This window comes from Rhipicephalus sanguineus, chromosome 1 (genome assembly GCF_013339695.2).
Source record: "Rhipicephalus sanguineus isolate Rsan-2018 chromosome 1, BIME_Rsan_1.4, whole genome shotgun sequence".
Taxonomy (NCBI): Eukaryota; Metazoa; Arthropoda; class Arachnida; order Ixodida; family Ixodidae; genus Rhipicephalus; species Rhipicephalus sanguineus.
In genome coordinates, this window is record NC_051176.1 from 243,285,322 (window position 1) to 243,311,978 (window position 26,657).

Sequence of the window (26,657 nt, forward strand, 5' to 3'; positions counted from 1 at the left end):
CGTAGCAGGCGGCTTAGTTTAGCGTCCATAACGGATACGGCGGCTCCAGTGTCGATAAGGGCAGATGCCCGAACACCGTCCACAAAAACGTCTATCACGTTCGATGGGCTTCGCTGAGGGCTTTCGCAGTTCGATAGCGTCGCAGCCCTTGCCTCGTGGACTGCGACGACTAGTTTTCCTGGTCGCGTGCGACCGGACGTGGGCGCATCGGCGACAGTGAGCGACGTCGGGGAGACGGAGAGCGCCGAGTAGATGGAGCTTGGCGTGACGTCGGTGACATAGGCGTAGGTGGGGCGTAAAATGTGCGGTTTGACTGGCTGGTGGCGGGCGACACGACTTGAGGCGGCTGGACGCGATTGCAATAACGCGCCACGTGGCCGGCGTAACCGCATGCGAAGCATATGGGGCGGTTGTCAGGTGTGCGCCATCGGTTTGCTGGAGCAAGGCCCGCCCATGGCGCAGGACGTGATTGACGGGGGTAGCGACTGATACGACTGCATCGTGGGCTGCGGTCGTGGCCTCTGCATTACGTCGGCGTAGGTAGCCGGCACAGCCGCTTCGAAGGACTGATGTCTAGCGGCGCCTTCGGCGTAACTGTGTGGGGCTGCCGTAGGTATTACAGGGGACGTCCTTGCGACAACTTGGGCGTAACTCAGTGGTGCAGGAGCCGGATGGTGCTGGTGGTACTCAGGCATGACCTCCGCGATTTCCTGCTCAATCGCTCGACGGAGGGGAGGGAGAAGAGTGGTTGACGGCTGGTGAACGTACTGAGGTTGAGCAAAGTCCAGCAGAGAGAACTGGCGCGCGATTTCCTCGCGCACAAATGACTTCACCTCTGCGAGCAAGGCGGAGTGGTCGGATATGGTCGACAAGCCAGCGAGCTCGGCGTCGCGGGATGGAGAGCGACGGGTCATCGACCGCTGCCGGCGCAGCTCCTCGTAGCTCTGGCAGAGCGTGATGACGTCGGCCACTGTGCTGGGGTTTTTGGCGAGCAGCATCGTGAAGGCATCGTCGTCGATGCCTTTCATAATGTGCCTCATCTTGTCAGATTCCGACATGGTGGCGTCGGCTTTCCTACACAAATCGAGGACGTCTTCAATGTAGCTGGTAAAGGTTTCGCCGGCCTGCTGAGCTCGTTCTCGCAAACGCTGTTCGGCCTGCAGCTTACGAACGGCAGGGCGGCCAAACACGTCGACGATGGCGGTCTTGAAAGCGGACCACGTCGGGAAATCGGATGCATGGTTGTTGTACCACATGCCGGCCACACCCGCGAGGTAGAAAACCAAGTTGCTCAGCTTGCCGGCTTCGTCCCATTTATTGGGGACACTCACTCGTTCGTAAATCGTGAGCCAGTCCTCCACGTCGGTGCCATCCGCGCCGGTGAAGATCGGAGGGTCGCGGATACGGGGGACACCGGGACAAGCGGTCGGGGCAGGAGGCGGCGTTTGCTGAGCGGCGTCTTGCGGCATGGTAGATGGCACGGTACGGGATCGAAGCTCCAGGGGCATCAGATGGAGACCGAAGTTGTGGGGACAGTACAGCACTCTCCACCACTTTGTAAAGGCGTTTATTGACGGCGGGATCGACGGCGACGATGCGCAGCGACGACAGTAACGACAGAGCGCAGATTCGCAGGCTCACGAGCAAGAGCACGAGGGGCGTGCTCTCCGAGAAGAGGCGAAGAGGGCGACCCACTAGAAGGCGCTCAAGAGGACGGCCCATTACAGTGTTCTAATGCTTCTGTACAGTATCTATAAATTCGGGAACACTGTAAACGCTGGGCTTTCGTTCAACGATGTTGCACGAACAAAACGGTAGTCTGGTGCTCATCACGTGCCTCTCTCAACAAACGCTTGATTATGTAGCGTCGCCCTTTCAGGTGCATTTTAGAAAACTCCACAGAATACTCTGATGTCGCTGTTGTTAAAAAGCACCGCAGGCTACAGACTGCATACGCTACGTTGCATGGGATTATATATGCACATCAACGCGGCGTTCACGCAGTACGCGTATACGTATACCTGCAGGCCAACGGCGTATGGGGGGGGGGGGGCGTTCAACCACACATTATGCATGTTTGTGCGTGTGTTTGCATGTGTGAGTGTATATATACACATGCAACATTTCGGTAACGGGGGTGGGGGGGTGGGGGGGAGGTGTTGACCCTCCAGTCCTCCCTGGCTGCGCAGGACGTTCGCATCTGCCTTGTACATGCATACAAGTGTCATGAATCGGACTCGACTTACGATCCCAACTCAACTTGACATACGCTATCAGCATCTTCTGTCGTCATCTGCACGATCACGTTCTCATTAGGAGTTTCATCGTTATATGTATCTGGGCGGAAGAATGGCGTTCGATCCTTATTTTGTGAATGAGATTTTGGCTGCATGCAGAACCTTGAACAGCAACGCAACTCGATCGAAGCTTCAGTTGAATGATGCTATTTCTTTAAGAAAACCACGGTTTGTTGCGTCGTGTACACGCCCGTCAGAGAACCTGTACATACATCTCATCGAAACACATTGCGGGCGCACTTACGTCTCCTCAAAGTCATTTCAGCGACGTCATCGTGTGGTGCATACTTAGCCCCATTTACCACCGTACCTCGGTGACCAAAGCGTTTTCCTATACTGATATAGTGGCGTAAGGATTTAAAAAAAAAAAAAGAAAGCTGATGTATTTTGGGATCGCACAAAATTTGTACATGGTCTATCATTTGCACATTTCGTTATACTATATGCTCTGTCTTAATAACGAGGCACTGCATGTATTACCATAAGCTCTATGTATCCATAAGCTCCATCTCCGATGACAAAAGGGCGTAAAGGGGACGTAAAATTTTACAACATTGGCGGTTTCATGATTATTACCGCGGAAGTTCGGGCCCCGTAACCAGGATGACCGTTTCCTTTATTTATTTTTTCATATATTTATTTCACTTTCAGTGAGGCAACTTGGACTGCGATAACAGCGGCTGATCACTTTCGCGAATCTTGACAGATGTGCCCCTTACTTATTAAAAATGCTAATTTGCACGAGTGGGGACTAGAAGATTACCCCAGTGTGGTGTAAACCAGAAGATTTTCTTCCGGTTAACCTACTTACTTTTTCCGATGTCATTTCCCCTGGCTCCCTCTCTCTCCGCTTGTGCAATTATGCCGTATGGGAATGCTCTCGATGTTTCGACGTTGCGCTTTTAAATCTGGCGGAAACGACTCAAACAACTACTCTTCAACGAGGCACTCGTTTTCGAGTCATGAAGGTGCTGCGAGTTCATATATTCGCCTTGGCGCTGCATCCGAAGCAAAAAAAAATAAATAAATAAATAATAAAAACAGACAAAAATAATGAAATAGAACTGCAGTTGTGTTATTGCTGTCATCACAGGCATACTTTCAGGGATTAAAATTCGCTTCAAGAAACTGCCCTAATGTGCGCTATATAGAGTACGGAAGCTCAGCTTTCCAAATTTTCCGCCATGGGCGACCCAGACGGCGGGAGAGGGGAAAGTCGAAGTAGCTGTTTATTGAGGGAGGCACGCAGAATAAATCATTGTTGTGATCACATTTCGAAGTTTACTTACGCAGTGTTCATTCTATAGCAGTATATTACATGTATACAGAATGTGAGAAAGGCCAGGGGGCCCACCTGCACCACTAATGTATCGCAGGTATTACATGTACACAGTAAGTTCAGTCCGTAATGGGAACAGTTGATGTTTTCAGCTAGGTAGGAGCGGGAGGACGGAGGGGGGCGCAACCCTGCCTTCAGCCCCTCCTTTTTGACGTCCCTGCCACTGTCTATATTTCACAAATGCACTACTTTGAAGTCGCTGTGATTCCTTTTCCGTAACCGTTCGCTAGAGATCCTCGGGTCATCGACCTTGCCATAAGACGTAGCCTTCCCCCTGCGTTTCTGTTGCCGCGCCGCCAAAGTGACACACATATATAAATGTTCCCATCGAACGCGCCCCAGAAGTGCGCGTAGAATGTAACTAAACGAGCGCGGTCCGGGCGCACGGGCCGCACCATATGCGCGCTCGCTCGCCCGGTCTCTCCATTCACTAAAAACCAGTTTCCTCCACGCGTTCCCGTTTCAGCGTTTGTCCTTCGCCCTCGGACAGCGCCTCTCTCTTATGACGTCACGCGTGACGTTGCGCGCCGCTCACCTTCGGCTCCGCAAGTGCCGGCGAGCGACGTTCAGCGCGGGCGAGAAAGGAGCTGCGCCCGCCGCCAGACGCACACTGCCGGCTCCCGAGACAGAGCAGCGTCCAAGCCGCGCGCCGCGAAAAAACCAGCCACCGAGTCGAAGGACGAGGGAGTTGCGCGGACACCGCCACTGACCGAGGCTCGCTTGCAGAGAAGAGTAGACAGCGGTGAGTGACTCCTCGGAAAAGCCGGGCGAAAGAGAGAGCGCTCCCAACCAACCGCCTTAACAGGTGGCTGCTTGGGCAGCGCTCCGAGCTCTAGCCCATTCACGGGACCGTACGCGCTGTAGCGAAATCACGGCCAGAATGCCGCGGGTGGCAAGGAGGGGGGAGGACTACGCGCATCTCTCGGTCCTCTTTGGGGACCCACATGACGTGTCTTGGCTGCAGCGTAAACAAGTTCAACGCGCGCGCGCGTGAATGTTTGAAAACTTTGCGCGAACCGGTGGCTTCATTTTTATTCCTGGAGCGTTACTTCGCCCTCCCCTAAAGAAGTAAACCTGTTGACGCAACCGCCGTACGCTCATTCACATTTCTACGCAGAGAATATGTATGCCGGGTACTCCTTGTGTTCACTCAGACTGCGAAGTTGGAAAGATTGGCATAAACTAATTACGGTAGGATAGAAAATATATGTTTCGTCTAATAAAGTTTGCAGGTATAGGAATGTATACATAGGATAAGGGCAAAGGGCTTTATGGTGGCAGCCGCAGCCCCCCAATTATAGACCCCTCTTTCTCACACTCTTTGCGATGTACTCGCTAAACATTCGTGTCTTAGGGGAAAATGCATAGCAATTCTAGAGAAGGGCATCGAGCAATGGTCGGCATCGCAGGTATGCGGGAGAGGGAAAGCGCGGCCATCGAGAGGACGCCAAACAGAAGAGACACTTCTTCGAAACACTGTTTTGTACTCCCTCCGTTATCGTCCTGAAATCGCTTACAAGACGCTCAGCGTTGCTTCAACGCGCGGCACGTGCGCGCGGAATGCCTGCGGTCACGCAAACAGTTTGAGAACGCGCGCGCGGTGCGCGGGCCGTACGGCGATCCCAGAGATGCCGGCGAACATGCGCGCAAAATTACTCGCCAACGACCGGGGAGGAGCGCGAGCACGCTCGTGAAGTCAACGGACGGCGACGTTGCACGCGAGGGAGGCCTGATCGAAGGGTGCCGCGGGCGCATACATGCGTTGTTCCAGCAACAACCCCCCCCCCCCCCCCAACCCGCGTTTTCCAGCCCTCTTCACCCTCGCTGTGCCAACCGGAGGTGCGCTCTTAAGTTTGCTGTATAGCGGCCAAAGCCAGTGCCGCTTCGGCTTCTCCGCGCATCACGAAACGGCGTGTTTGCACTGAGATCCTTTGTCGTGCGGAGAGCTAGACTGTGGGGCACGACTGCCTGCGCGCATGGGCCTACCCTGCTTCGACAGAAACCGTGCGACCGGTTAATTAGCAGAGCGCTAACTTCCCAAGTACACAAATCCTCGAGCTGTTGTTCCAACTGGTCGTGTGGCAGGCGCAGAGACACTCAACGAAGACATGCTTTCGTGATGTAGGCCGTGTTTCTCGACTTCTTCGACTCATGGTTAACCACAGGCTCAGCATGTCGTCGCTTTCAACTCTCCCCACCCCGCCGTTGATTCTTGTTCCCGGAGTTGGAAAAACTTACCGGGCTTACGGAAGATGTCCTTTTTGCGCATCCTGGTGGATGCAGTGCAGACGGTGAATACGCCAAAAGGACAAACTGCATGCGCCAGTTGTTACTTTTTTTTTCACCATTTAGATTTACTGAATAGCAATGTTGCCCTTCGTATGAGCGGGCTAACAACCTGCCAAACGTGTATTCTTTGGAACAATTACGCTTATCGTGCATGCACCTCAACCATGATCGCGCGAAACCTTTTAGACATAATCAGCCACGAGCTCCTATGTACGATGATCAAAAAAGCAAAATAACAAACGCGCTTTAGCACTGAACCAGACGTTCGACGCCATGAGGCGCGTTCGCGTTTTTCTTGAAGACGGAGTGTGTTTTTCTCGGTGGTTCCTTGCACACGCAGACTGGGCCTGTCATGTCGCCAACGTCTGCTCCTCTTTTATACAAGGCGTATACCATCGCCTCTTGTGTGTTTCTAGGCAGCGGCTGTATGCAGGCACGAATACGAAGGCGATGCCCAGGTATTCTGACCGCCTTCTTTCTTGTATTTCTGCTGCCTATATTCCTTCATTTAAGTATACAATGTAACTCATTGAAGCGACGGTATTATGCATAGTGCCATTTGTTCAGGTTGAGTGTACACCTAGCTATTACAAGCTATATGCCGTCTACCAGGTACTGACGAAAGCTATGCGGTCAAATGTGTTGGGCATCTTGCTGTTAAGTCTCTCAGCAGTCACCTCTTTCGAGGGAAAGCGCCGAAGAGTGTTTGTGCCGAGTCTGTCCCGGTCTTCTCGAAGTGCGGCGTGTGTACCAACCATGAGTACACCAAGAACGATAATGGGGCGCGTTTGCGTCATGCTAATCAGCTTACCATTTATGATCATCGTCACGATCAGCACATGTGCTGAGAAGCTGACTCCTATGCCCATGATAGGAAAACCCTGGCCCTACGGCCGTTTCTCACCCTCAGTTTTGTTTTGCGCGTAAATTCTCCTGGTGTTGCGATGCCCATTGCACCGCTTTATTCCCGTTTTCCTCGCCGAGAGACAGTGGCCCGAAATATGGAAGTTACCCTGGTTCTGCTATATACTTGACCCGTTCTACATACTCAGTATAGTTACATTATATGCGCGCGGCCGCTGGCGGATAAAAACAGCAAATGCTGTTTTTAGCCTAAGCTGTGTGGTCATGGCGCGCGGTTGCGGCAGCTGTTGCAACGACAGATCATTATTGCCTCGAGAGAGACTTCAAGGTTGTCAGCCGTCTGGGCGTTTATATACTTATACGCGACTTCGTGCGACCGTCTTGGCGTAGGCGCACGTAATTACCGAGAAATATTCGCGCAGTCTACGCTCAGAAGGGCGTAACGGCGCGTCGAAATTTAGCTGTGTGCCCACCAGCGGTCAACTGGACGCGCATTTCATATAGAACGACGTAGTAATCAAGACAAACGTTCATTTGCTAAACTGTGCTTGCAGAATAGAGTCTTGTTTGTATCTGTATCCTGACCCCTCTTGGACGACCCACGGAACGACTGTTTCTGTAAGAACGAGACGCAATGAATTCTCGATGAAGAACCAGCCGAATTCACAAAGTCTTTTGTTCGCAGGTGCTCACTACCATTGCCTTCGCTAATGATATGCGCAAGAAGTAGTTGTGAATATTAGACCAGGACTCGCATTCACAAAAGGTTGTTAGGCTAGTTAGGTTCGTGTATGAACAAAAACCGTTCAATGGCATCAGCGAACGTATTGCCATCAAATGCTGCTGACCAACAAAAACAAGTTCTTACGAACATAAGGTATTTGTTTGCGCAAGGAGTCTGCGTGTTAGGAAGCTTTAGCTGCAGGCTTCAATCTAAATACAGCAAGAAAAATAATTTTGCTTGGCAGTCACTGCATCCAATTTGATGTGGTTTATTTGCAAGTCTTGGATGCTCTAACGGATGCTGTTTACAGAGCTGCGACGTTTGTTTTTCGTGGAAAGTTTAGTACGAATCTGCAAACTTCCTGCATATGTGTTGTTGTTTTTTTTTTATCTTCCAGACGGTGCGCAATCCTTGCTTAAAATTTTCGGGCCTTGATATAGAATTCTGCCTCTAACAGTCACTGTAGAATTTAACGCTTTCCCTTAAATTTATCAAAATTTCATTCAAATCGGCCCAGCGGTTTTCTCCGACAAAGATTTCTGCGTTTTACACGCATTTTCAAATAGGCGGCGTCGGAGTTGGCCGCGAACTAAAGTTCCCACTTAAGAAATAAGGTGCAGCAAAAGATCCGTTGCGTGCCATGGAACTCTCTCGGGGGATTCGCTTGAGTATTACCCGAGTGAGCTTTGAAATAACGTTTCAATTGCGTTTCAGCCCTCGTGAGAACACGTGTTTTCCTCGCTCACACTTTGTAGTTGTTTTTTTCTGCTTTGGTAATAAAATATGCAAAGCCTCGTCGTTTTTCCTTTGCTTCGATGTCTTATATTGCAGAAAATTAAAAGAACAATGAAGATTTGATCAGAATCGGCACGACACCGCGGGAGCAGCGTAGTATACGACACGCAGAAATGCTCATGCGCATCGTGCCGTGCTGTACATGCTAAAGTGCTTCCGGTAACGCGGAGCTTTATACGCGATATGCATCCTCATAAATATTTCCGCATCGCTCGAGCGTTCTCAATCTTTTACCCGGTGAACTTGCGCTTTACATTTTCCGAAATGTGAAACTAACGAAGAGTAATGTTGAAAAACGCCGGCTCCTCTAGCAGTTTTCTTCAATGTGAAATACATCGCTGTCCCGAAGACAACGTTGAATACGCTTGTTACGCGCAATGATGAAAAGAAAAGAAAACAATAAAAAGACCATTGTTTCGCATGTCCGTGAAGAGGAGTTGGACCACTGTGTCTCGCGAATGCAACTGTTGAATAAGCTTGCTACATGCAGAATACCGCTGCCTTGGCGAATAATTTAATTAATCAGAGCGTCCCATCGTCCATAATTAGCGAGTTCTCACTCATATCTCAATTTGCGAAACAAACTTCCTGAAAAGTTTACCGTGGAAGCTTTAATATATCAATTTGCCACGATTGACGAGCTGATTTAATTCGGAGGAACAAAAAAAAATGAAAAAGACAAATCAGAAACCCAGAATTATTGCGCATACTGGAGCGAAACTTACAATCCTTAAATTATCGAAATTCAGTGCATGTTCAAGAATCCCGCGTGGTCAATTTACTCCTCCCCTTTCGCCACTGCAGCACCACCAGTGGTTAAACTGTGACTTTGAAACGTAAAGTGCACAACGATCGCTACATTACAGGGACCTTCAAACAAGTTCTGAACAGTCCTCATCTAGAAAGTGCACACTTGCGTTACGATAAGTAGCTGTTCGTGTTCTTCTTCTCGCGTAGCTTTGGGTTTTTTCGTTTGTTTTGTTCTTTTACCGCAGCGGCGCACAAAAACCACAATTCCCAACGACATCCGCTCGCCTCAGTTCTAAACTCTTACTTATAGAAACTGATGCGCTAGCTGGTAAGCAAGTCGGTATAAGCTTGAAAAGAACACACACACACACACACACACACACACACACACACACACACACACACACACACACACACACACACACACACACACACACACACACACACACACACACACACACACACACGCACACGCACACGCACGCACACAGACACACACACACACACACACACACACACACACACACACACACACACAACGCGTGTGACTGTTCATCTTGCGCGATCAAGACGGCCAACAAAATGCCTGATTTGAGGAGTCATAGTCTTGGGCGCCCAATGTTACAACTCTTCACTGATTGGCACCCCAGCCTTGTGGTTGGTCGCATCGCAGACAAAAGACGAGAGTTGACGCAAGGGAAAGGCGTAACGCTTAATTGCACGTACCTGCGCCGCGCGGTACACTGTGCCGGTCCGGTTCTGCAGTCTGCATGCGTTTTAGCATGTCAGCGGAAAAGAACAATAGGGCAGAAAGACATCGCAAAGGCAAACGGTGTATACTAATTCTTCTGAAGAAGGAAATACACACCGGTCACGCCAGCACTCTGTCACTATTCTCCCATTTGCGCGATGGTCTTAATAAATTACACCCGTCGGGCCACGACTTTCCTCAGAGGGCTGGGCTTCGCGACACACCTCGCTGTCGCGCGATAACGCCCGCGTCACCAGTGACAGCGGCGTGCCCGGTGACGGGAAGCGTGGCGCGCGGCGTCCGCTCCGCGGGTGGCTTACCTCCGAGTGGCTTTCACTGTACACTCCGAGGAAAGCGAGCGCAGCGAGATTGCCCACGCGCGCGTAATGGTTGTAACCGCGATGGACGCGAGGGCGTGCGGCGTGACGAGCGCAAGTTTCCTTAATCAAGGATGCACGCGGCGCCATCCGATACATCGCGCACGAGCCGCTGCAGCCTCGCCGCCTTGCAGTGTCGACTCTGCGGGCAGCCACAGAAATGGACGCAGCCTAATGGATACTTCAAGGCCCCCGCAGGGGGAGTGTCTTTGGGCCAAGAATACTATGCATATAGTGTGCGTCTGAATAGAAAACATGACCGCCGCTGCATCATGAATGCACATGTCCCAGGGAAATGTCTGTGATCCTGTGCGCACGTGTTCACTGGCACGGGGAGTTGGCTTAGCAACTGTATACATCTCCTGCAGGTTTTTACCGCGCACGGCGGGCAGGTCGAGCGGGGATTGGGCCTATAGTAGGCGGCAGGGTGATCGACTTAACAACGTCCCTTTTTTCTTTGGGATGTGACAGGACCAGTATCCACATTCCCCTTAAGCGTCATCTATATGTAATTCAGAGTGGGGTGCCGGTTTCTCGCGAATGAATATTTGGCCGAATCGAGCAGGCTCGCTCAGATGTAGACTCATGGACTCAGAGAGCACTCACACTCATGATTTGAACTAGTGGGTTTATAATTCACTTGTATGCTCAGAATATCACGAGCTTTATAAAAAAAAACTAAGTGAAGCCAAGGAAATCATAGGGTAAGGTCAGTGTGTGAGCGTTCTCTTTTTTAAATTTAAATGTTGAAATAATGCGGAAAAAGGGAAAAGAAAGAAGGAAAAAAACCTTTGCGTGCCCTGTACGACTCTATACCAATGCAGGAGTGGCTTTGCCCCCGTTACACTTTGCAAGATATCTGTACTTAGCCTAGCCCTCACTAGCGCCGCTCATGGTCACGAATGTGGATGTGGAACATCCTGCAAACCGCGTGTGTCATGTCGAAAATTCTGGGGCATGCCAAAACCACGATATGTGATTTTAAGCCATGATGTATAGTTGGGAGCTCCGGATTAATTTTGGGTGTCGCTCGGTTTTCTTGTTTCTGTTCGCCTCCATAAAAATGCGGTCACCGTGGCCGGGAATCGAACCCGCGTCCTCAAGCTTAGCTGCGCAGCATGCATCGAAGCTTCTTCTCGCGGCAAGCGTTGTGCTTCTGTCATTGTGAAATGGTAATCTACTAATACGATAAAAATCGTTTTTCTCTTTAGTGTCCTTTTGATAGCCATGGTCCAAACAAAATTTTCCTCGAGGCCACATCTTATTATTAATTTTCCTTTATAACTACCGCTGCTAAAATGCGCAATAAAGCTTTTACGCTGAGGACGGCTAAGACAGGAGCTGATGTTCAGGGTCGAAGCCTGCCTGTTTTAGCTTCGCCTGATATGCTGAAAGAATAAGAGGAAATGGCTTGACGAGGGCCGGCCAGTCTAGGTAATGGCTAAGCCAACACTGCACAAAACAGTTTTTGTTTTTAAATAATACAGAGACGGGCGTCGCGCCAGATATATAGAAAAAAAGACAATTAAAGCGAAGCAAGCTGGAAATTGATCGCACACCCACACGCACCAAATGAAGCTTCTTAGCAACGCAGATAATATCGGCACTTCGGAGGTCACTTATGCGTACAGCAGTTAACCGATCCAAAACACATTAACTTCTAAGCCTGTTTTTTTCTTTCTTTGTTTTTCCGGTGCGAAGAAAGGGTACGCCAGGTAACCGTGGGAGTCCATCCAGATCGGTTGGCTCCGTCTGTCGTAAGGGGTTGACGCTGGATTCAGCAAGCACCAGCTGATAAACAGACATTGTGCGAAAGGCGTCAGCACCGACGTCGCAAAGTGCGCGAACGGTATACGTGCGCTACATGCGACCGTCGCGGGAATTCCTGCGAAGGAAGTCCGCGTCCCATGTATACAGTTCCTCCTTCGCGCGGAGCGAGCGACACGAGCTGCATACGAACGCCGCTCAGCCGTTATCCTCGCATGTAGTAAAGTAGCCAGCCTCACTTGACAATGTTTAGAACAGGCAGAACTCTCGCAATACGGAGGCAAACAACGCCGGGAAAAAAAAAAACAAGAAAGGTAACGCATTCAACAAAACAGAGTCGGCAAACACACCCTTCCTCTTTCTGTGTCGTGTGCAATTATTGTTTGCGGCGATGTAAAGAAAGCCCTTTGTCAGGGAAGGACAGTGCTACGGGAATAATGTATAATTGTTGGGGTTTCACGTCCCAAAACCACGATATGATTGTGAGAGACGCCGTAGTGGAGGGCTCCGGAAATTTCGACCGTCTGGAGTTCTTTAACGTGCATATAAATCTACTAAGCACACGGACCTTTATCCAAGCACACGGACCGCAATGGGTAATTAGCATGGCCGCTGATATAGTAGTGCGCAACTCTGTATCACTGAACATCGGATGGCCTCGTAGTGCGGTGCAAACAAGTTGCTGAAAGCGGGTCTTGTCGTGACGGGGCAGGGCATCGCAGAATCATTCATTTTCTGTATTTACTTACCTGTCTCTCCAACACTGCCCAAAACCGCAAAGAGAGGGAAAGCTGAATAAACGGAAGCACTGAGGGAAGGCCCGGCGCGGACCCAAACATGTTAACAAGCTGATGCACGTGGGAAGGCCGGTCGTTTTCGACTTGTCTCGAATTTTCGCCACGTCCTCCAGTGAAGCGCGGATGCACGCCGGGATGCGAACCTTTTGTGGGCCAGAGAAGCCGCGAAACAACAATGAGGGCCCCGCTGTTTTCTTTCTATGTCGCGAAGGCAGTTACGCGTTCCAGGAAGCGCTCCCACGGAGTTGGTCACGGGCTGGACACACAGCGTAGCTAAATGGCCGCCACGATAACAAAGCCACAGCCGCCGTCGGGAGAGCCTCGGCGGAGAGCGTCTTTTGTCTGTCTGCAACGCGCGGAGCAGAGGAGGGTTCTTCCCTCCAAACCCACCCGCGCAGCGGCCAACCTGTCTTCATAAAAGCCGCGCAGCGATGTTCAGCCTGCCGACGTGTGCCGACGAGAGCGCCTCACCAGCGCCCGATACCAAGCCCCGATAACGTTTCTCTCCTGTACTGCGTATCTGTGACCGTTCAAAGCACATGTAATCACTCGAGCTTTGCTACCAAAGCCACATCGCTTAGGCTGCAGACAACCGCACTACACTTGGGCATTGCAGTACGTCCTCTGAATTACCGACGTTAGGTTCCACAACGGTGCACGCTTTTAATGGCACACAGTAGGGGCACGGCGCGGGGAATTCCAGGGGCCGTCCTTGAAGGGCGCCAAAGCACCAAGGACGGTGGGCCAGCAGCCGCGAGCGGCCACTGACTCCCTCGGTTGCGATGACCTGTGAACGGAAACTCTTCGCCGAACCACACACTGGCCTCCCGACGACGATGCTGCGGCAGTGCGCATGGCTGGGAGCAGCGGCGTTTTACGATTACACCCCGCACTTTACGATTTTCCACCCATCGTGCGCACGCAACGTTGGTATGCGATCGTAAGACCAGAGTGGTAAGACGCTAGAGCCGCTTGCTTCCACACCCCTTTGCTTATTCAAAGTAATAAAACATAGTGTGCTGCCGCATGCCACAAACGCATCCTTCTTGCGGAGGGCAGAGTAGAGGGCTGGCTGCGCGCGCGTACAGGTCGGCTTCTGCTCACTTCCGCGGCTAATAAGCTACGTTGAGGAAGAACTGCTTTTACGGTAACTATGTACGCTGTAAACGAGACACATGCATACCTGGCTCTAACTTTATCTCCACGTAGATCGTTAATGAGGCTAACGTTGTTTTCGCTGTAGGAGTACGTTGCTTTTAAATATGTTGTACCCAAAAAAGAGCTCAATATATTTTCTGACGAAGATCGTTTCTTTCTATTTTTTTAGCATATACTTTGCAGTAAGTATATAGCTGTTTTATGTGCATTTTGTTGCTACTGCGGAATGGCGCGCTTATATTTATTGATGAGGTCCTTGAAGTGTGTTTGCTGCGAGTTACAGGGGGAAACAAAGTGCCGTATGCATGTAATTGAACTGCTTTTCTGAGCGCATACTTTGCTTGCCTATCTTGAGCATCAAACCGCGTGTCGAAAGTGAAATTGCCGCGTACAGTTTTCGGCGTTCTGATGATTATTCTGTCGCTTCCGCTGCAGTGGTTTGAGTCTTGGACTCGTTTGCTAAATCGAATCTTTGCTTTGGAACGGGATTTTCTGCTGCATTAGCCGCGGTACTTGATCGAGATCGCATTGTGTATATGCAACAAAGCCATTCACTGCATCAGTGGCGGCGCTTACACAAGGTTGTCACAGTAGGTGGAATCTGCATTATGTTCACGTGAAGACTCACCTCTGCCAGCGTTAATTGTAAAGCTTAAAGCGTCGACGCTTTAAGCTGGATTTTTTGTATTGGATTTTTTATATTGGTCGGGGACTTTTTTTCTGCGCGTTTTCCTAATAGTTATGACCTCAGAAGACCACAAACGAAAATTTGAGCCAGTATAAGTATTAATGGATTTACAGACATGGCATCAAATTAGGTCATCAGGGCTCAGCGGTTGTGAAATGAGAAAAATAGCATCTTTTTTCTGGCTATGCACTAGAGTACACAAACTGTGAACCACGTCTCATTTTTCTGCGTGATACTCATTGAAACAGCTTCGGTACGTCGATCCGAAAATGGCGCTCACCCGCCTCAGCTGACCTGCCTCGGCGTCACCCATGACTTCGGTCAAGCTTCTTCTTCTTTGTTGCTCTCAACTCCGCAAGCATGTCACCATTTTGGTGCCAATCGCAGTGGGGATCACTGAAGAAGTATTCCCCCAAGAATGGTGCAGTTTTGGTTTCATTTCCGAGGTGCTAGGGGAAATTTTGGGTGATGGTGTCAATTGACACCGCCAGGGCCGAAAGGGTTAAGCCACATGCGCTAATTATTTGTAGGTGCGCGCCGCTTGCTCGCCGCGTTGCGTTCTCCTCAAAGCGGACTGATACGTCGTGGGCTGACACAATCCGCACATTTCGTCATTTGATTCGTTCTTACGTTCCCTGTACGTTTTCATTGCACTGCAAGCTTTAGTCAGAGTTTACGACGTCACGACGAGCGGGTGCGGGAACTTCATTGCGGCACTATCACCTGTCTTTCGGTTGGCGTCTTTTATTGCTTATAAAGCATCTTCACTAAAAAAAAAAAATTGGTGTTCCTAATTTTGCAGAATGACAATATAATAATCTATAATAATTTCTAGCGCTTTCTTAAAGCTGCAGCGTAGGCATATGTAAGGGAGCAGTGGGGGGAGGGGACTGTACCGGGCATATGCCGGGTATAGCTTGTATCGTTTACCTGTAGGCCATGTTTCAAGCCGAAATGTTCAGCTGTTCGTGCAATTCTAAAAAAATACCACGCCTGCGAAGAACACGCATCACGTGTAGTTATAGCGAAGCCTGGAGCAGCGGCCTCCTATAAGAGCCCACCGTGACATGTTTCAGGACGCTTACTCCAAGTAATCGAAATACTGTCGGGTGTTCTTTGTGATTAGAAAAGTACGCTGTGAAGGACGTGCAGTCTGACGCTACGTACACCCTGCTGTTCGCCAACACAAAATGCGAAGATGAATCTGGCAGTCTGTTCAAACCCAGGTTGCCTGAGACTTACTCCGTACGCGAGAAACAGTTGGCCATCGTTTCCTGCACCGAAAGAGTCGCTTCCTGAGCCACCCTGAGGCGCAGGATAGTTGACTTTTACACCAATAAAGTTGATACGACCACCTCCATGGCAGTCTGTCCACTGCCGTCGGGACTATGAAAGCGCCCGCGTTAGCAGTGCCGCAAAGAATGCTGCATATGGTCGGCGCAGATATATCGGCGCGATATTTGTGATTTCGAGCAATTTATACTGGCAGGGAGTCGGCTCAAAGAATAGTGACGCCCAGAGCCGAGCACAACAGCAGACGAGAGGCCGTCTTTCGCTCACAACTCGCATATGCGCAAGTATATTAGCGCACCGTCCAAAGCTGCCGCGCTCGTTCCTCGCGGATAATGGTGTAGCCAGGGGGGGGGGGGTTCAAACCTCCCCGAAATTTTTCAGTTTTTCATGTGTAGGTAGACACGCACACATGAAAACGCACGCACGAACATACGTAAAGTATGGTTGAACTCACCCCCCCCCCCCCCCCCCCGAAAAAAAATTCTGGCTACGCTACCGCTGGCTACAGACACCGGCGGCGGCGGACGGCATCGCTACAAAAGCGGCTGTTGGAGTGAGCCCATATAGCAGCTTACGCACGTTGTAACACACTTCAATGTTCAAAACAGCGAGTACGACTGCAGTATGAATCGTTTGCTACAGCTATATTGAACTTTTCCAACATATTAATCGCAGCTTACGCCTCAATCCTAACAGACTTTCATGTTCATATATGCGTATAGCACTTCGGAAACACTAAACCTGATAAGCGTCAAGAAAATCCTCAATTAATTAGCACACATTTCAAACGTTTTACACGGTACCCGCAAAGCATGTCTAACATTCTTGTGTAGCATTAATGTTCTTCCTAAACAGCACTCACCACACAGCGGGAGAAATGGCAATGACGTAAGTCGGTGATGTGTTTTTCCCACGATCAGCAGGCCTGTCTGACCGGGTTCGGCCAAATGACTTTCCTTGTGCGCACGTGCTTTCAGGGAATCTGTCTTTCTCCCGTTATTTTGTTTTCCCCCTCTCATCTGTAAAGTATGGCCGAACGAACGCTTTTCCAGTCAACTTCCATATGCAATCTGCCATGGATTGATTGCATTGCAATCTGCCTTTTACTCTACCATGGATACCGAATCTCAAGTGTCGCGCGCGTATGCGATAAGCCCGGACAAGTGGATAAAATGCTTTTTTTTTTCTTTGGAAAGTGGTTTTTGTAAGCAGATCCTTTCATGAAGTTATGGTTTTCAAAGCTAACGATGAGTGTCGTCAGAAAAAAAAAATATTAATTTCTTTCGGGATCGAATACACATAGTGTCCTGGAGCATTTCGCTCTTCGTAACTTTTGCAGGTCACGCATAGCGACGAGAGAAACGAAACTGGGATACTTCGCGAACGAAACCAAAGGCGCGTCACGGTAATTGGGGAGAAAGGATAATCGTCCGAACCCCGGTAACAGGAGCGGGCGTCCTCGTGGAAAAAGTTGGGCGCCCATGGATGCACGCGCCACGGCCTCTTAGCTCCACGTGCGTCTCGAACAAACGCTACATCGGCGAAGGGCCTGCGGCAACATACTGCAATTCGGATGCGATTCCCTGTCGAGTCGCTGATCGATTTCCCCGCGGCAGCGATGCCAACTTGTTGCCGACATGGGAGCATATATCTGCGGCTCGGATCCGACAAATCCGCTCCAATCGCGTCCAATCCCGGCTTCCCAGCTCGGCCTTCCTCTTCGCTGTCACGATCCGCTTGTTTATCCCGAAAGCATGAGCTTGACCTACACACGGGGCCGCTTTGCCCGGCGACGCCTAATCAGCACGTCGCCCTGTGACAGGCTTAGCTTTTCCCCCAGCAGCAACAGCGTCGCATCTGTCGTGGCTTAGCGAGGCACCGCGTAATTAAGGTCCCGATGTCAGAAAATTCTCTGCGACACGAGAAGCTACGTCCGCATGCATGTAGCAACGGCACAAGCAATATCAGCCCCGGGTATTTGAGCGCGCTTATATATATATATATATATATATATATATATATATATATATATATATATATATATATATATATATATATATATATATATATATATATATATATATATATATATATAATATATATATATATATATATATATATATATATATATATATATATATAGTGATGCTTTGCACGTCGCCAAAATGCGGTCGACTGATTTCATGGGATCACGCAGTCCTATATAGGTGACGTGCGTGGGAGGACATGCGGCCGAACGTCATTAAATGTACCCATTTCCGCCTTCGTGCGAGCTCGCACGCTTTTCTCGGTATTTAGTTGCTGCTGTTGCGGGGCTGCAGTGAAGTGGCGTAAGCGTTTTAGCCTCGGTTAGTAAAGGTGCAGGCACCGCATACACTTGTTTGTGTGGGATTTGCGTTAGATATTCCCACGAAAAACAGAACAAAAAGCCCCCACGCAGGAAAGACACGCACGCACTCGCGCTTTTTCCAAACTTTACTTTTAATGGCAGCACCAGAACGCGCATAAAATGGACGTAATCTTTCAAAGCGCATGGTATATCACGTCGTTTATGTGTACCGAATGCAGAACAGCAAGTACAATACCAAGGAGTGCCTGCAGGTGCATGAAATATTTCCTTGGACGCAGTAACCCCCCCCCCCTCCTTGCTGTAGTCCATAGTGGCCGGCTATATGTGGTGTTGCGTTGCTGCTGTGCTTGAGGTCGCGGGTTCAAGTCCCGGCAACGGCAGCTGCATTATCAATGGGGGGGGGGGGGGGGCGAAATGCAAGATATGCTCGTGTACTTAGATTAATGTGTACGTTACGATACCCCAGGTCGTGGTCCAAATTATTCCGCGGTCCCCTACGGCCTTCTTCATAACTATATCACGATTACGGCGCGTATATAAAACGAATTTTTAATTAAATGTTAAATTCAGTTGCAAAAAAAAACAATTCCATAAAAAAAGGGTCAGGGGGAGATATAAATTGCTAGGCGAGTGAAGTCGTTATATGCGATGACAAAGCCGATGATCCGCACACATCGTGACAAGTCCTTTCTTTCGTTCAGAAGCGGTTCTTTCGTGCGCTATGACATCAGAACAGACTTCGCTATAGTTATTTAGTAGCCTAATGATCGCCTTATGTTTCAACATGCTTTCGTTATTGCTAAATATTTACGAGGAAGAAAATCGTTGAGCGGGAGGCAGCAAGACCGAATCACGATATTTCATAGCACAACGTGCGTTTGCGTACCGTTTCGCTGTGTCATGTCAGCCCATCATCTTCAGCGACGACCAGCCTATATATATATGGCGTGCATTTCTGACTAGGCCCTGCAATAAAAGAAAGTAATTACGTGCAACGCAGTTCTGCGAAAATTGGCGCGGTCAGTGTTCTTCCACGTCCGCAAGAAGAGGTGGGGCCCTCTGCTCTGATGAGACGGGCACGAAATGGAAGGTGAGATAAAAGTGGGGCCGGAGCAGCGAAAAACAAGCGCAAATGCGGATGGCGCGGAGCACAGATCAGGGGAGGGGCAGCATGCCGGCGATCCATCATCAAGAAACCATCGGCGCGGCCGGCACACCTGACTGACGTGTCCTATACACGTGATTTCGTGACGAACACACGCGAAAGAGAAAGGCGCCCCTTGCCAGATGTACCGGCCACGGGTTCTGCATTCGACCGAGCCTATGTGAGCACATTTACGCATGCGCTCAACTCTTATATATATTAGCGCGGCTCTGCGCGCCGCCCCCGCTCTTCGCAGTCGAAAGTCTCAAGAGGAGCTTAAGCTTATATCTCGTGTCATCCATTCCAGACGTCGAGATGTATACGAGATATATACCGAGTGAGGTAAAGTACAGCAACAGTTTGAGGGACTATGCGTGTATTTCTATATTGATTTTCTTTACACTATAGCAATGTAATCCAAAGCGAAAAGCAAACGCTATAGACAGGAATGACACGGTCAGGAAAAACTTCGTTAAGGATAATGTCACTGTGCGCGCAGTATATTTATGTGGGGGATGTTAGAGGGGTTACTTTGTCTATATTAGTGATTCTTCTGTCTAAACAAAAAAAAAAAAAGAAAACGCTATCAGTGCGCAGTCAAAGCGAAGAGCAGGCATCACGCAGGCTTTAAACGCGATAGCACGTGCGTTGTTACACACACACACACACACACACACACACACACACACACACACACACACACACACACACACACACACACACACACACACACACACACACACACACACACACACACACACACACACACACACACACACACACACACACACACACAACACAACACACACACACACACACAAACACACACACACACACACACACACACACACACACACACACACACACACATCGTGATGACTTCAGGAACCCGGCGGGAAGTCCACACCGCATGCGGAAACAATGTACAACTCAGTTACACCGACGACTTGAAGCCCTCCAGCAAATTTAGGTGGGCGCGTTTGGATGGATTGAACGGGAAGAATCTGCCAAGGCGAATTGAAAAACTTCAGCAGCCGACTACATTTGCACTAATGGGAACGTGGAGGCAGGAGATCCGCGCAGCCTTCAGCGGCACCTATTCGTATGGAGAGCGTAATAACATCCGGAGGTGGCGAGCAGCGCAATGTGGAGAACTGGCCCGGGCAGTGTGCGCCCGAAGCGAACTGCATGGGGGCCAAGACGGCCGCGATGCAGCAGCGACGAGAGGCAGCTGCTCTGCTGCTGATTACCCCAGGGATCGGTTTCAATTAGCCACGTTCGAGAGCCGTATCGAGGGCTCCACTGCGTCCAGTATGCATTAATTACGGGCTGATTAGTCCAGTGTCATTTGGGTTCCGTCCGCTATACGAGCCGACGCTGATGCGCTGCCATATTTGCCCGTCTTCTTTTGCTGCCTCGATTCTGCTCTAAGGTACATACGTAGCCGAGCCATCTTTAACCTTCTGCTGTTCTCCCGCATCTTCCGCCTTTTTTTTTTTTAAACGTTTGCTCCCTCTTTACTTTCGCCGGGTCGGGGAAAGAAAAAAGAACAAAAAAAAGGGGGGGGGGAGCGCGGGACGAGGCGCAGATAGATGAGCACAGTGCCAATTTTATAAATGGGATATTGAATAACTGGCCTCTATTTCAGCCCAAATGAGCCAAAATGAGAGCTCGGGCCTGTTGTTAGGAAGAACAAATAAAATAAACAAAGAAAGGAAAGAATCAACGCAGCTGGGAATTGAGTTTGCGCACGTCAAAAATATTAAAAGCATGCGTAATGTACATACAGCGAGCGTCTTTTCTCTTTTTCATTCTGTTGGGACAATCGTTGCGTAATCAATCTCTTCCGGGTTAAATATAACCGCCGGCACCAGCGGTATATCATCCGCCATCGTGTGTATATATATATATATATATATATCTTTCGTTTCCGTCCTGTGTGCACGCACGGCTCTGTGCGCCCAAGAACGATATTATGGCACAGAAAGGTAATGATGGAACCCGGGATCGAAAGGAACTGGATGCACGAAAGCGATTCTCCTATACGGCGTGAACAGTGCGCGCGCCCAGTATATAAACGCAAGCACACATTTTCACAGCCGTGTTTCATCTGTCTATACTTTCTTCAACGTTTATACCGCTTGCTTCTGCGGTACGGCTGTTTTTTTTTTTAATCATTATGAAGCAGAAAAAATAAAGGGGGGGGGGGGGTTTGAAACGAATAGATGAGTTATTCCTCACGAAGCTTCACATATACGTATCAAATATTCCGCGATAATCGCCAGTGCGATTATAAATTGGCGACGTTTTGCTAACTTGCATTTTTAATTAATGCCTATAGGATCATATTTTCGGAATTCCAATTAGCCACGGAATGCTCAAAGCGCTACCTTTTGCGCAGGCTGCAGAGTGAATTTCGCTTAATTAGCCTTTTTAAAACCATTAATATTTCATTGTGACTTATGAGGCACGCTTTAATCGCAAAATTGATGTCATTTTTGCTAGAAGCTTACTAGAAACATTACCAGTTTCGAGGAACAAATACCGATAATCACTAACGGAATACATATCGATGTTCAAAGTAATATTTTTCCAAAAAAAAAAAGCCTTACAGAAAAGCGGTATTTACAGGAACAGTAATGCGTCTCGTGCACGGCACATTTTTAGAATCTATTTTTCGAAATCGGTACTGCGCAAATTTGTAGTAAAATGTTGTGCTTTGAGGTCTTCGATTCTGCTATTAAAACGTATACCCGACAAGCAAATAAAGTTTTGGGGTCTAAAGGAACAAATGGACACAGTAGACGCCGTAGTGGAACGAACACGGGGACATTTATGAACAACTTTTACATAACAGCGAGCTCGCAAGCCGAATCTAATAAATAACTGATAACATGTCAAATTACCCAAATAAAATGCTAATACAATAAACATACAACGTAGCACGAATGCGGCGTAGCCGACGTGCTAGCCACCGCGGGACGTAGCCACCGCGGGAGACCGTGAGACCGATCAGCGGAATCGTACCCACGGACCTTCCACGAGAGAAGACAGGGCGCGGCCACGCTAACCCAAAAAGAGAAAAAAAACTCTTCCTCATGCGCCCGCGTAACCTCACTCCCCACCAGGCGGCGCCACCGCGCGAGAACAGCGCCATCTCTCGCTCGGCAGCGAAGCTAACTACGGCAACTACGACGCGCGGGAGCCATGAGGCGAAAACGACTTCACAGGGGGTGATAGCACCCCCACAAGTTACAAATCTGGCTAGCGAAATTTCGTTAATTACTGATTTTATTGGCCGATATTGTGCAGCGCCTAACGCGCGTCACCGCTCTGGGAATCTCGGTTAGCGAAAGGTAAACATTTCATCTCCATAACCGCCAGGAACCAACAAAGATCCTGAATTTTTAATAACCTGAAACATTTTGTCTCAGAAACACCGAGTGAATACAGAAATATACGCTTGTGCAACTGGGATGATCTGAAGGTAATAATCATTATATACTGAATGGCTTTTCTGTGACAGCAGCAACGTGGCACTTGTAGAGCTGGTAAGGTTTTATCAATATGCAACAGATATTACGTATTTCTTCAAAGGAAATCATCGCCCCTCCGACCCTCAATGATATAATTGCTGGTGTTTTACAAACCACGATATGATTATGAGGCGCGCCGAAGTGGATGTCTCCGGACATTTCGACCAGCTGGGATTCCGTAACGTGCACCTAACTCTATACACTGGCCTCTAGCATTTCGCCTCCATCGAAATAAGGCTGCCGCGGCCTGGATCGAAACCGCATCCTTCGGGTCAGTAGCCGAGCTCTGTGCCACTGCGGCGTCCCCTCCGACCCTCTGTTCCATTTAATTGAGTAGGAAGAGGGAACACAGTATACTACTTATACGTGAATGTGAAGTAACGAACAACACCTCAATGTAGGGTATAAAGGTCTCAGACCGCCATGCAAACCATTCTTCCTTGGTTCACGCCGCGCACACACATATGTAGTATAGAGTGCATCTACGTGTATGTATGCGTACGAGAATTCACGGAGCAAATCGCCGACACGCTCGGTCGGGAATTTCGTTTACTCGCCGACCCCATTCGGCTATGAGTCATGTTCGTGCGTCCACTGCCTTCATCAAAGAAGGGGGGAGCTGGCTGCGGTCATTTTTCTTTCATTCTGGAGCACTCGCCGGGCCGTGCCTCCCGTCATGAACCCGTTCCCGCAAGCAGGGCCGATGGGGGCTGCCGATGGGCGCTGGCAGGGTCTACGAGCGCTCTGACAGCTGCGCCGAGCTCAGCTGCTGCACTATGCTGAACTGTAACCTCGAAAAAAAAAATAGATACAAAAAAAGGAGCGCAGAAATCATCGACGTGGTCATCTTCTGCAACTAGGGTCATTGCATCTTCGGAACGTTCGTCGTCACCCTGTTATTAACTTGGCGAAGTGGGAAGAGAATGAGAAAGAAAGAAAAGGGTCAGGTTGAGGGTGAGGAAAGCGACGGGAGCCGTCGTTATGCAAGCGCTCTGCAAGTTGGACGACACAAGTCATTGCGCGTGCGCGGCGTTCTATCTCGGAAAAGCACGCGGCTGAACCGATTTACATGCTCAATAAAGAGCGCGAAATTTCGATTCCGTTCAGTGCTTGCCTCCCCGCGGGCGTATTTAATTAGATTTACGCAGATAATCAAGGACACGCGCGCGGCTGTCTTGACAGGCGCGGTTGAGAATAGTGAGAGTGGAACTGGGTGGTGAGGGAGACGGGGCACCACGGCCTGCCTTGCTCACCACAAAATGTGCTGCTCGCAAGCTGGACAGGAAAATCGTCGCACGTCTCCGTAAGCGGTCTTAATTGCAGCCCATTATCAAAGACATCCACGGGAAATGTTCGCGGACCGCCCTGCGCAAGCGCCGTACAACGGCTTGTATGTACATACATATACGCACGCGAGCTGAGAACGACGCTTGAATGGTCAGACATTAAAGCGTTCGTCCAAAATTTATTCGGGTCGATCGCGGACGAAAGCTGCCGTGTTTGATCGGAAAGGCGAAGTCGCAGCTTCTTGTTGCATATATTTATGCGCACTTTGTGCGAGTACGTACGCATCTAGGCATGCACTCACGAAAGCGAGCGAGGAGGTTAAATTATATAAGCCGCATGCTTTTCCACCATCATCGCCGTGCTGTCACGTTTTTTGAGTTATTTCTTTTTCTTCTTCTTCTTCAGCTTTATCGGACCTGCTTGCGCGGTTAGTATGAACCGCCTTTGCGATTGCATACCTTTACCATTCGTAACAAGATAAAGAACAAATCTCGCGTTGCCTCTTAGTGAGGCTGTTATATAAAAGAAGTCGTCGGGAGAAAAGTTACTTTTCCTCGTGCTGGTTTTCCCTTCACTTGCGACTGAGGCTGCTTCTTTGGAGAATTGGAAGTGCATACTGGTGCGTGCGTGCGTGCGTGCGTGCGTGCGCGCGCGCGTGTGTGTGTGTGTGTGTGTGTGTGTGTGTGTGTGTGTGTGTGTGTGTGTGTGTGTGTGTGTGTGTGTGTGTGTGTGTGTGTGTGTGTGTGTGTGTGTGTGTGTGTGTGTGTGTGTGTGTGTGTGTGTGCTTGACAATACCACGATAATTGATAATTGCGCAGAATAGTCGACACGCGCACGCAAAAGCGAGCTTTTACGAACAGCACGGACAATCTCAATTATTTCCGGGGGCTCCTGAGAAGCATAGTCCCTTCAGCACAGCTTCCGCGGCGATAAACGTGCAGTGCAAGAGCGCGCGGAAATGTCCTTAACAGGCGTGATACATTTTAGCAGCCGAGGCACGCGCGAGTATTCGCGCACTTCAACGTGAGGTTTCTATATAATGGTTTGAAACAGGCATCGGTGACGACGTGAGCTGCGTCACAACTCGATGGCGAAGCGGGGTAGGTACTCCTCATACTTCCAGCCAGCCACGTATACCTCACACGGTTGCCGTTTTCATTATAGGCGTTATATATATTTATACAATGTCCGTATAGCGGATACACTATAGAAAGTCCGTTGATCAGGCTGTATGCGTGTTCATACTGCACACGAACTTTGTAACGGTATACCACACCACACAGGCCTCATAGCCATGAACCGTCACTGCTGGACTCTGAAAACAGACAGAAAAAAAAAGCAAACGGAAGTAGAAAAAGGACAGAAAGAGCGCCGCTTATAACAGAAGGCTAATTTTTCGCTAGTACAAACGCCAATATACAAACATACCTCCTTCGAACAAGGCAAACGTGTGGCTCACCTTATATAGCGGCCGCGACAATATCAATATTCGCTCAACCACGGTCTTTATTTTTAAGTTGAAATTGTGTGAACTGTATGAACTTATGATCGACTTCGCGCATTTGTTGTTCAGAAACGCTGCTCAACTATCACATTTCAGAGAAGAAAATAAAGAAAAGAGTATGTACGGTATCATATCTGGCGCTGGAGTCGTGTCGGTCACCACTTTACCTGATAATGTAAGTGATGAACACTTATTGCCTTGATACTGCTAAGTTCGTTTTCTTTTCAGTAACCGTACACGCTCGTTTTATTGGCGGAACCAGGTGACTCAGTGTAATATCGTTGATAACCTTGTGTGAATGGGAAGCTATGGGTATCCGATTGTAACATCCCAGCTGGGCATTTGTTTCGTTTTTTTTTTTAATTATTTATTTCATATGAGCCACGCTATGACTGTCACTGGCGATATGTCGTCTGTGAGACTTCACCGGTGAAGAATTCCCACGCGACTCGGAGCACCTTGATCCTTCCCGGGGACGGGCTCTCCGCGGCCAGGAGCACCTCACAAAGGGAAGAGAAGGGAGAGCGTTCAGAGGAACTGCGAGGTGACGCCAAAGCTGGCGCCGACTTCACAATGGACCGCTGAGGGTTGTTTGCGATGCTACGGCGCTGACTGGGCTCGTGTGCTTTGACCAGAGCAATTAGGTCGCCGTAACCCTTTTCCTGATGTCTGGAAGATGCGCGGAAGGACTTGCCCCGTCTCCCGTTCTCACGGTCTGACCCCATGTGAGTGCCATTGACCGCAGGAACTTTGCCGCATCAACGTGTGCAACATCCAATCTGCGACAGTATTGTGCTATTGGCTGGTGTCCTCGAGGGGGGGGGGTCTTGTGGGTGATTGGCTACCATCAGGAAGGAAGGGCTGGCCTGAGGTGTTATAGAGACGGTATACGCTCGTCGCTGAACTCTTTAATCCTTCCATTTTAATATATGTAAATAAGTTTGTAA

At 49.4% G+C, this 26,657-nt stretch overlaps 1 protein-coding gene across 1 annotated transcript in view; it reads left to right on the forward strand.

Annotated features, from left to right (window-relative positions):
- The first annotated feature begins 4,198 nt into the window (after window positions 1-4,198).
- Window positions 4,199-26,657, forward strand: part of LOC119375555 (uncharacterized) — a 35,620-nt gene continuing 13,161 nt past the window's right edge. Inside the window, exon 1 of the mRNA XM_037645753.2 lies at window positions 4,199-4,378. The gene's annotated coding sequence lies outside the window, so the exon portion shown is untranslated. The remainder of the gene's footprint in view (window positions 4,379-26,657) is intronic.